The following is a 10,195-nucleotide window of genomic DNA, read 5'->3' on the forward strand; positions in this document are numbered from 1 at the left end:
CCAAAGATAACTAGGTAATACGTCTAGACTGAATGTAACCACCAAAACTATATTTTGAATCTTTATTATGGAAAATAAGGTTATTTGGTGGAGTAACTCACAATTACAGTGTCAAAATTACTATTTGGGTAACTTCCAACATTATAGATGAAGAGAACTTAAGGAAAAGCTCAGAGTAAATAAAAATATTAACAACACTAATGTAAATATAAAGCACTTACGATACAGAAGAGTTAGTTTAAGTGTGTAGCTATTTTTTGGATAATGGACGTGACAAAAAAAAAGAATTGAAGGGGGAAAGAGAAGCTCGTTGTTGGATTCCTCTGCTGGTTTTTAGATGTTTCTACAATAACATATGCAACAGAGATTTGAATAATTCAAAGGAAGCACTAAAATAAAATTGAAGCAATCGAAAAACAAACGGGATAAAACTAGAAATGCAGACATGAGGAAAATGAGAATTATAAGTAATGAGGATAAGCCAACAAAAATTAGTCTAGAGAATAATAGATCTAGAATACCGAAGAAAAATCACAAGCAAACTAAAGAAGAAAACGGAAGACTCTGGTCGAAATAAAACTACTAATACTGGAGACAGAAATACTTGGAAAAATTGGTTGGAAGAAAAAACTGAGTTCGAATTGACGTCCAAAAACATATTAGGATAACACAACAAACTTCAACAACCTCCACGGCATCTTGCGTTACACTAAGAAAAAAATTCAGGATAGTTTTGTTTTGTCATTAGGCAAATACTAGTAGGCAAAAATAACTGAATTTTTTGTTGTATTTGAACTCTTCTAAACTATTCTCTATTACACGCTTTGATAACTTGAGAACTAAAAAAATATTAAAAGAATATTCAGGGTGCTCCGAGACTTAATGCAAAAAATTCGGAGTGAGTAGATGACGTGGAAATTATGCTGTGATATGAAATATTTCTCATTTTCCATTTCTGAATTATATTCCTTTAAAGTTGCAAAAACAAAATTTAAATTCAAGTATATTTTCTAAATTATATATATGACTAGCTTCGCCCGCGGTTTATTGGAATAATTCAATGATAAATGTATTATATGCATTAATTCAATTTGGAAGAGTTATAAAGAAAAGATCAAATCAATTCCTGCCACTTTCAAAGATTGGCTCTGTGATTTATTGATTGTCATAGCAAAATAGACTCCAATAGGGAAATGCATTCTTTTAAATTGAAGAGGGTAGTCTGAAGGTATAAGGGGTATGCGTGGTATAAAGACTGATTACCCTCTGGCACATCCGGTTATAATTGTAGCCTCGATTACGTTTTTCTGAAGAGCGTTCACACATAGTCTCGTACCGTTGCACAGCTTAGGAGGATTAAGATTTCGTAACAATATTATCGGTGTTCCAATCTTTAGAATAAGTCTATGTGCCGGGAAACCTGGAGGATTGAGCGTGTTTAGAAACTTTGATGGGTATTACACAGCATTATCAACTTGTAATACAGAAACTATAAATCGAAACTCCATGCATTCTCCATCAAATGAATTCAACCCTTTTTAAAGAAATCTAAAAGAAATTTCCAAAAACGGAGAAACTAGTTTTAGATATTCACACGGGTCCATTTCTAAAAAAAAATCTCTTTGATTATATCATTTCGTCATGAAGCATTGCTAAATATAAGGTTCCGTAATAAAAATTTTTGTTCAACTCTTTGAACCCTTTCCAAGTCGAATTTTGAAAATCGCGGAAATCAGTTTCTAGGTTTTTGTACGGAGAATGTTTTAGTGCAGAAACGAAGTCGATATCTCAATTAGCAGCCGAGAAAAACAAAAAATCTAATTTTCAAACATACCCCGTTTTACCCCTTTAAAATCGAAATTTCGCAAAGTCCTTTCTTAGTGCAGCTCTACACACCGATACAAACATACCATCAAAATTTCATGTCTCTATCTTTAATAGCCTTGGCTGGGCGTTGATGAGTGAATGAATCAGTCAGTCTCTACTATCTGAAGGCCAAGTGCGGCTCATGCCCAATGATTAACAATCCGTAACTTCTACAGAGACAACCTGTACAATAGAAAGTGAATTTTTCAATTGATTTCTCAACATAATGGTACTCTCTGTTAAACTCGATAAAATTTATGGTTTAGGAGATATTTAGATTTTTAGGAAACTGTTCGCCATAAAGAGACATTCTGAAGAAAATTATCATAAATTGTAATTATTTATTAAAAATACTTACAGAAAGTATCAAAACACAATCAAATATTTATAATTAAATTGCATATTATTGAACATCGTGTTACTTACATAAGGAAAAAATTGAAATGTAGAAATTTATTTGATTACTCAACAAGTTATCAAATAAAAACAATAAAAATTTAATAAATGTTCGAAATGGAAACCTTGCATATTTACAACTCCCGGAGTCTACGGAGGATAGAAATTTTTGCTTCAAATCCAGGAACACCTTGTATGTAGATAAATTTTTTATGGAAAACTACTCCGCCATCTATGTGAATTGATGTGAAGATTCGAATAGAAATAGTTTGTATAGGTTACTTCAAAATTGTAGCTGAATGAATTATATCTAATTACACTTCCCCATTTAGATATTTATAAACGATTTACTTGTATGTATAAAATAACGATGGTGTTTTAATAGAAACAGCATTTAACTATACATGTACAAAAATTAAGTGCCAAGAGAAACATACATCTAAACCTCTATTTTATTCTCTACTCTACCTTCCTCATTCGTAGTACTAAACTTGTCATCTTTCTCTACTTTCTTCATCTTTCGGACCCCCTTTTTAACTAGATACTATTTTATTACAACTTGTTTTATACTAAAAGTTCAAAAAGAGGCAGCGGACGCGATTTTTAAACAAGTTCCTACCTCCTTTTTGGCTGACATTCTATGAAGAATAATAAAAAATAAATAATTGTACCGGTATGTACACCGATTGTATTACATTTCAGACATAATCTATTTTCAAATTAGACCGTATCTAAAGTTCCTTAAATTGTGTTAGAAAAGTGTAAAAATGTAAGGTACAGAGTATGGTTTGAGGTCAAATTATTCACTGACAATTTTCTGTAATGAATAGATTCAGTTTCGTGATGTAAACTAAAAACCAGTTATTGCAAATAAATTGTATCCTCAAATATAATATACCCAAACAGTATTGAATTAAATCAGTTCTATTATTAACTTTGAATATTCTCTCTCTCGAAATAATGAATTCTTTACTTCGAAGCGAGAGTATTTGAAACTTTGTTTTAGAAACGAATAATAACGACACAGAATATGTAACTTTTAGTAACATTAGTATAGTTACCGTTGATTTTACGATTGATATGAAGTTGCTTGAAAGTTTCTTGCCTTTAAAACTTTCTATAATAAGTTTGGAAGTTATTTGGGTAAAATAAAATTATATATTCAATGTGTTAAAAATTTATCAAAACACAAAATCCTTAGTTTTACAGAATTTTTCAGTTATTTTGTTTCTACTTTCAGAATTTCTGACCTTTACAGTTTGTAACGAATTATAACAATATTGTTATTATCACAAAAATCATCAACATCTTCATTTTCATCGAAAACTATTAAATTAATTATATTATATGTTTTTTGTTCTGCAATATCTCACTTTTGAGACAATGAAAAGAATTCTTAATGCTGCTTGGATATAGAGAAACTATTTAAATTAAATTCCAGTATAAAATATTTTATTTTCAAATATTGATAAGTGAAATATTATGGTGATATATACCCAAAATTTATGTATGTTTTCTAAGTAAATTAACTAAATTCAGGCCAGAATCTTGAATTTTTTCTAAGATGGACAGAAATTGTAAAATAACTCCCTCGCTCTACATTATTATCAATTTAACCACCAAATACTTACTGATATGTATAGGACTTCGTAACATAATAACATAGATTACCATGGAAGTGGCAATGTTCGGACAAGATTCAATCTAATATAAGTAGTTTATTTTTACTTAGTTGGATACATTCAATAGATCTTTTTTGGTTACAGTTTCCCAGGAGTATATTTACCTGACTCAGTTCCTGTAAATTATTCCAGTAACTAATTTTTCCCTATTTACATCTTGCCTAATGTTTTCTCTATTATCCTGTGGCCACAGAAGAATTTTTCCAGGTATTCCCAAGCTAACTTGGAATTCATGGCATTGAAGCTCGGAGTCCTGATGGACAATTTCATATATTTCTATTGGGAAAATACTTCGTGTCCCCTCTTTGGTCCATACACGCCTATTCCAACGCCCTTTACTGTCTACCTAATATTTAGATTGCATTCACTTTTACAGCTTAGTTTGAGGATAAATTTTTATCAACGCTAAATTTTTTGGTATTTTATCTAGGATGTTCCAGATTTGATCACTTTCCAAAGGAGATTTTGGTTTATCACTGGTAGCTCTTTGATCTAACATTCTGAATGAGGTTTTTTCGTCACGCTCTCCAACAAGGAGATATTTACTCGATTGATTTTTTACGAAATTTACATTAATTGATAAATTTAGAATACATTTGAAATACTCAAGAGGTAATTTCAGCTTCCACGTCATTAGAACTCCGTCCATGTCTACCACTACTACTGGAAAATTTTTAATATTACATTTGCGACATGTTTCCCCCACTACATATTCTGTTCACTTCCTTTTAAATTATAATTTGATGTAGCTCAAATATCTTCAAATTTCCAAGCCATAATGAAGTTGAAAAGTAAAATAAGCAGCCGATTCATTTTTTGAATATGTGATTCACTGGAATCTTAATAAAACGAAGCTGATATGGCGGCTAGATCCGCAGATGATTAATTTTCCATAAATTTTTTTTGCCTTGATTTATTCAAGAATTTCTTACTACCACAGCTCGGGAAGTGGCTTCATTTCCATCTTTAGTCTTTCTATAGCTTCCATCTTCTTATAACTTCTTTTCAGCTTAATATCATGCTCTGATTTCAGTTATCTCTTTCTCCTTAGAATCATTTGTAGCAACGGCTTCCCCTGAATTCCTTTATTATTCGTTTCCATTCATTTTCATTTCATTGGTCATACACAACAATAGCATTTCACCAGGACCATGACCTTTCATATATTGCAAACAAACTTGTGGCTAAAAACTTCGAGAATAAAAGTAAAGAAAATAAATCTGTGTATGTTACATACACCGTATGGAGAGGAATCTGCCCAACTGTAATATTAAACGGGCATCTTCTGCCACAAAAAGAGAGTGCAAAATACCTTGGAATTCATCTGGTCCGACGATTAACCTGGATCATACACATACTAACCAAAAGAAAGCAATCGGGTCTAAAACTCAGCAAATTGTACTGGTTAATATGTCGAAAATCTCAAATAACAATCGACAACAAGCTGCTAATATACAGAGTCAAACTAAAACCCATCTGGAGTTATAGTATTCAACTGTGGGGTACTACATCCAACTCAAATATAGCAATTCTAGAAAGATTCCAATCAAAAGGACTGAGAATTATTGTAAATGCTCCATTATATGTACCCAACAGCGTTATCGTTTGTGCTTTCCAAATTAAGTTAGTTAAAGAATAAATATCTCACTTCTCCTAAAAATACACATTGGATCAACCTCTAATGAGACCTTCCACCCAGCGAAAGCATCTTCAGTGTGACCTGCCGGACAAATTTTAGTATCATAGTGATGTGTTGTGTGGTTAACCCTCACGATTTTTTTAAGTGAAGGGAATTTTTTTCCTATTACGTGTTACTGACCATTATTAGAATAATGGCAAGGTTGTTAAAAACAGTTAAAACTCAGTGAATCTCATATTGCTCCTAAAGATGAGAATCATGCTATTGCTTCTTGTCCCAGTTGCTGACTAAAATATCGATTCCAAGCATTATACCAACAGAGTTGTTGATGATTCCAGAACCACGTAAATCAGTTATGGAGACCTTCATTTTGGTCCTATCTCTACAAAGACGTGTGATACTTGATCTTTAATTTTTATATCACTGGCATGTCTCCTAGTCATAGCAGCCGTACCAGCACCATTTCCAAACCAGCTTTGCTCTTCAACAATTGGTCATTGATAAAATTTTTTTAGTTAATGCTGTAGTGGATCAAAACAAACCAAAAACCTTAAGGTCCGTACCTTGCGGTACTACATGTATTTGCATACTCTTTATCGCTTGAAGGGATCAAGACATCCGAGGACTATGAAAATCCCCTAAGATGTTTTTCTTATTACGTGCTACTGACCAGTATATTTGAGGTTTTATTAGATTACTGGCAAGGTTTAAACCAGTTAAAACTCAGTGAATCCCATATTGCTTCAAATATGGTTACACGTACCTAACCAAGAAACCATTGTTTAATTTTCGTGTCATCAATTTACGTACTCAGGAAAATGATACTTTTGGTGTAAAGGAAAGTTGGTGTTGCAAGCTGACTTCAGTTTCTTATATTGCTATATATATTTCACTTATCATTCAAAAAGTCTACTTATTTTCAATGTAAACCAACCTTATTATGCAATTTTCAATAACATAGATAGTTCCTTCTAAGAAACGTAAATTTGTTATGACATGTTTCATTTTTGAAAAATCTAAATTTGAATTTCAATACACAATATTCAATTCTTAAATTCTTTGTGCCATTTAACTTTATTATCAACAAAAATAATGAAATATTGTCTTTAAAACTCAACTTTTTCTTAATTATTTTCGAATATATTTGTCAATAAGGAATTTATTGACCAAAAATATTGAGTTGTCTGATCGAAAATTCTATTTTTAGTATATTATGTCAGACTTATTAGTCTGAATTTTGATCTCCCAATTTCTCGTGTATCTATTAGAAAGAAAAATATACATTCATTGGAAATTGCCATAATATAAATAAAAAATAACAAATTTGATGAAAATGTGCCAAAAATATTGTAAAATAACATTCTATGGAGTTAAATTGAAATAATATTTCCAATATTATGATTCTCTTGTACTGTACAAGAATTTGTGGCCAGTTGACTTTCAAAAATCTTTCATAATTTTGCATACGTACTCATTTAATCAAAATTTTTGAGGTTTTATAATTTCATTTAGAAGAAAGTAATAATTAATGTCGTTTAAAGTATCCGCAAAAAACTATTGGCAATAAATTGCGGTCATTTGGTATCCAAAAATTTAGAATTTAATCGAAAGTAACCGCAATCATAGCTGTTTCACAGTCGTTACCGAAGATTGATAATGGATGCTTTATTTTATCCTAAAAACATTTTATGAAAACATCAAGATAATGCTTGAGAATTGTATGTTTCTTTTAAATTAATTAGAATAAAAATGTATTGGAAAACGGCATTAGCTATTACTAAATACCATAAATGCGCAGGATTTTTTCAAAGATTTTTGAATATAGAAATAATAAAAGAAACTACACGTTAAGAAAGAACTATTAGATGCTGCGTCATAGTAAGTCCATAAGACATAATGGTAATGTGATTACAAAGTTTTAGTCGAAACAAGTGGATGTAAACTTACTATAATACCCTCATAACATAAACATAACAAAAAATATGTCATAAATAAAGTTTTTTAAACCTAAAAAGTACGTTTTAGAAATGAAGGAAAACCGCTATACCCTTATAAAGTGTGTCGCATTTCAAGTGAAGACACTACCACATTTTCGTAATTTAACTAGAAAGTTAAATTCATTCCCTGTAAAATGGGAGTTAACAAATAATTTTCCTGATGTTAAAGATGTCAAAATTTATGGAAAAAAGTACACCCCATATACTCATAGATGTTTTATGATGATGAACTTAGTTATTGCTACCATCTATACTCGAAATTATTCCAAGTGCTTAGGTAATGGTACTAGATACTCAGTACCGCTGGGTATGAGCCTTTGATACTTATGGGGGACTCAAGCTGGAAAGAACCTCTCAGAAATATGAGATAGCGATCTCTTCTGGATATTCGGAATGTTATAAAAGCACTGAGCTCTCAAGTAGTTAATTCAAAATTGATCTGGTAGGGCTGTAGAAAAGTTAATTACTCCAGCAAGAATAATAAGTTATTTCCAGTTTATATTTCTGTTTAATTGGAAAACGAGGGAAACAATACAAAATACATATAAATATAATACAAAAAGTTATCACTAAACCGGAGTCTTTCTATGCACCTACAAGAAAGATTTCTAGGAAAAAGAAAAATCTGAAAGAGAATTAGTTTTCTAATAGGTCATCTCCGTCTCAGAAAACATCTGGTAAAACTGGGTCTAGTAGAAATTGACGAGTGCAAGTTTTGTGAGAAATGCCCACGCTGAAAATACTTTAGAGAGAAAATTTGTCGCGAAGATATGAATATCAGAGATTCTGGCACTGGAGGGTAAGTAAATGGTCTTTGTCAAATGGAGCTCTGATAAGAGGAGGGCACAATAATAATGCCGGAGTTTTACAACTGTATTGTATAAATGTATTGTATATTTGGAAAGATGATAATTTGACATATTTGGAAAGGATCATTATTATATTCTGATAATATAATTCAAGTTGAGAAAATAGAATAAAAAAATTATAATGTAGGTGATTCATTGAATAATATAATTATGAAAGTGGTCAATGTCAAGTCATATTTTTAGAAAGACGGATTTTTACTTGAGTGGAATAACTCAATTCACAACTTTGTAAAAACTATTTATTAACATGAAATATGGATAAATAGAGATATAGAGATAATCTGACTACTGTTTTTATTTTATTGGATGTCAAGACTATTAGAAGCACACCGCGCATGTATATACTCTCTTAAATACTAATCCTATTGTATACAAAAACTAAAATTAATTATATTTATAATCGTTAGAGTCACATCAATACAAAAATAAGTGTAAGTAATTTAATAAGTTAATGATAACTTCAAGTATCTAAGGGAAATATGGAATCGCTTAAGTAAGACGTTGGTTCCCGTCAGAAGAAAGTCGGTTTACAATAAATCTTAACGAATACAATAGTAACTAATAATAACTAATAGAGCATAAAATAAGAGACATATTGTATAACTTAATATATAGTTAACAGATCTTAAATGGTTCTAATCAGGAGTGGTGAGATAATTCCTGTTTTAAACACCAATTTGCAATCAGAAGACACCTACAACCAAGACGATTTGGGATCAGAAAAATTATAATAGATATAAATTTATATCGTTGAATTATATCTTCCTCAACTTGTCTTCAAACTATTTAAATATATGTTTCAATTATTTTTCCTGAAGAATTATCTGTGATACAAATTTCTTCAGTTTTGAAACGAGGCAACCAGATTAGTAGGAATGTAGCCTAATAAGTAAACATAGCTTTTTTTAGAAAATGTCTATAATTTGAGAAATTACCTCGAGCCCAATGGAAATATAATTTTCACCCTTCTTTTAATGTCGTTATTAGATATGGACACGGAAAATAATTAAAAGGACTAACGTCAAAGCAATCTTGCACGTTTACGCACGATTCTATATTTTAATGACTCCAAAAGAATCGAAAGTTTTTTCAATGCTTTTACGGCTAGAAAATGGTTTTAAATTAGAAATTATTTCCATTCTTTCCGAGGAATTGATAATTAAGTCTCAAACAAAAAGATTCTAGAAAAACGTTTCCATTCTCTTTTGATAATTGAAATGCAAACAGAATGCATTAATTGGAATCGATTTCTGGAAAATTGAATTTCCGTTTCTAAGAAAGTGAATAGAACCTTTTCATTGGATGACGATAGTTCTGATGGAGATAAGGAGGAGTGGCGATCTGTGTAATCTAAGGCTTCGGTTTATAGGATTCAATCTTCAAGCGAATAAATCATCTCCTAATTTTAGTGTTACCAATATCAAGTTGGGATATTAAGTGGCAATTAATTTTAGAACTAGAAGACAAAAAACAAAATGACATTTAACACATCTGTCAAAATGCTTTCACAGGTACGCTTAATATAAAAAAAATTCTAATTACTTAAAAGAACGAGCAGGGTCTTCAACTTAGATGCAACACACTGTATATTTATTTCCTATTACCAATGCATTCCGATATTTATGTATGTTGTAACATATCGAAATTATCAAAGATCAAGAGAATCTGATTTGGGTATTTGCCTATTTAAAAATTATTTCTTGACAGTTATTTGTGTCAAGATCACCAATTTTATTATTCTATTTA

Source organism: Diorhabda sublineata, chromosome 3 (genome assembly GCF_026230105.1).
Source record: "Diorhabda sublineata isolate icDioSubl1.1 chromosome 3, icDioSubl1.1, whole genome shotgun sequence".
Lineage (NCBI taxonomy): Eukaryota > Metazoa > Arthropoda > Insecta > Coleoptera > Chrysomelidae > Diorhabda > Diorhabda sublineata.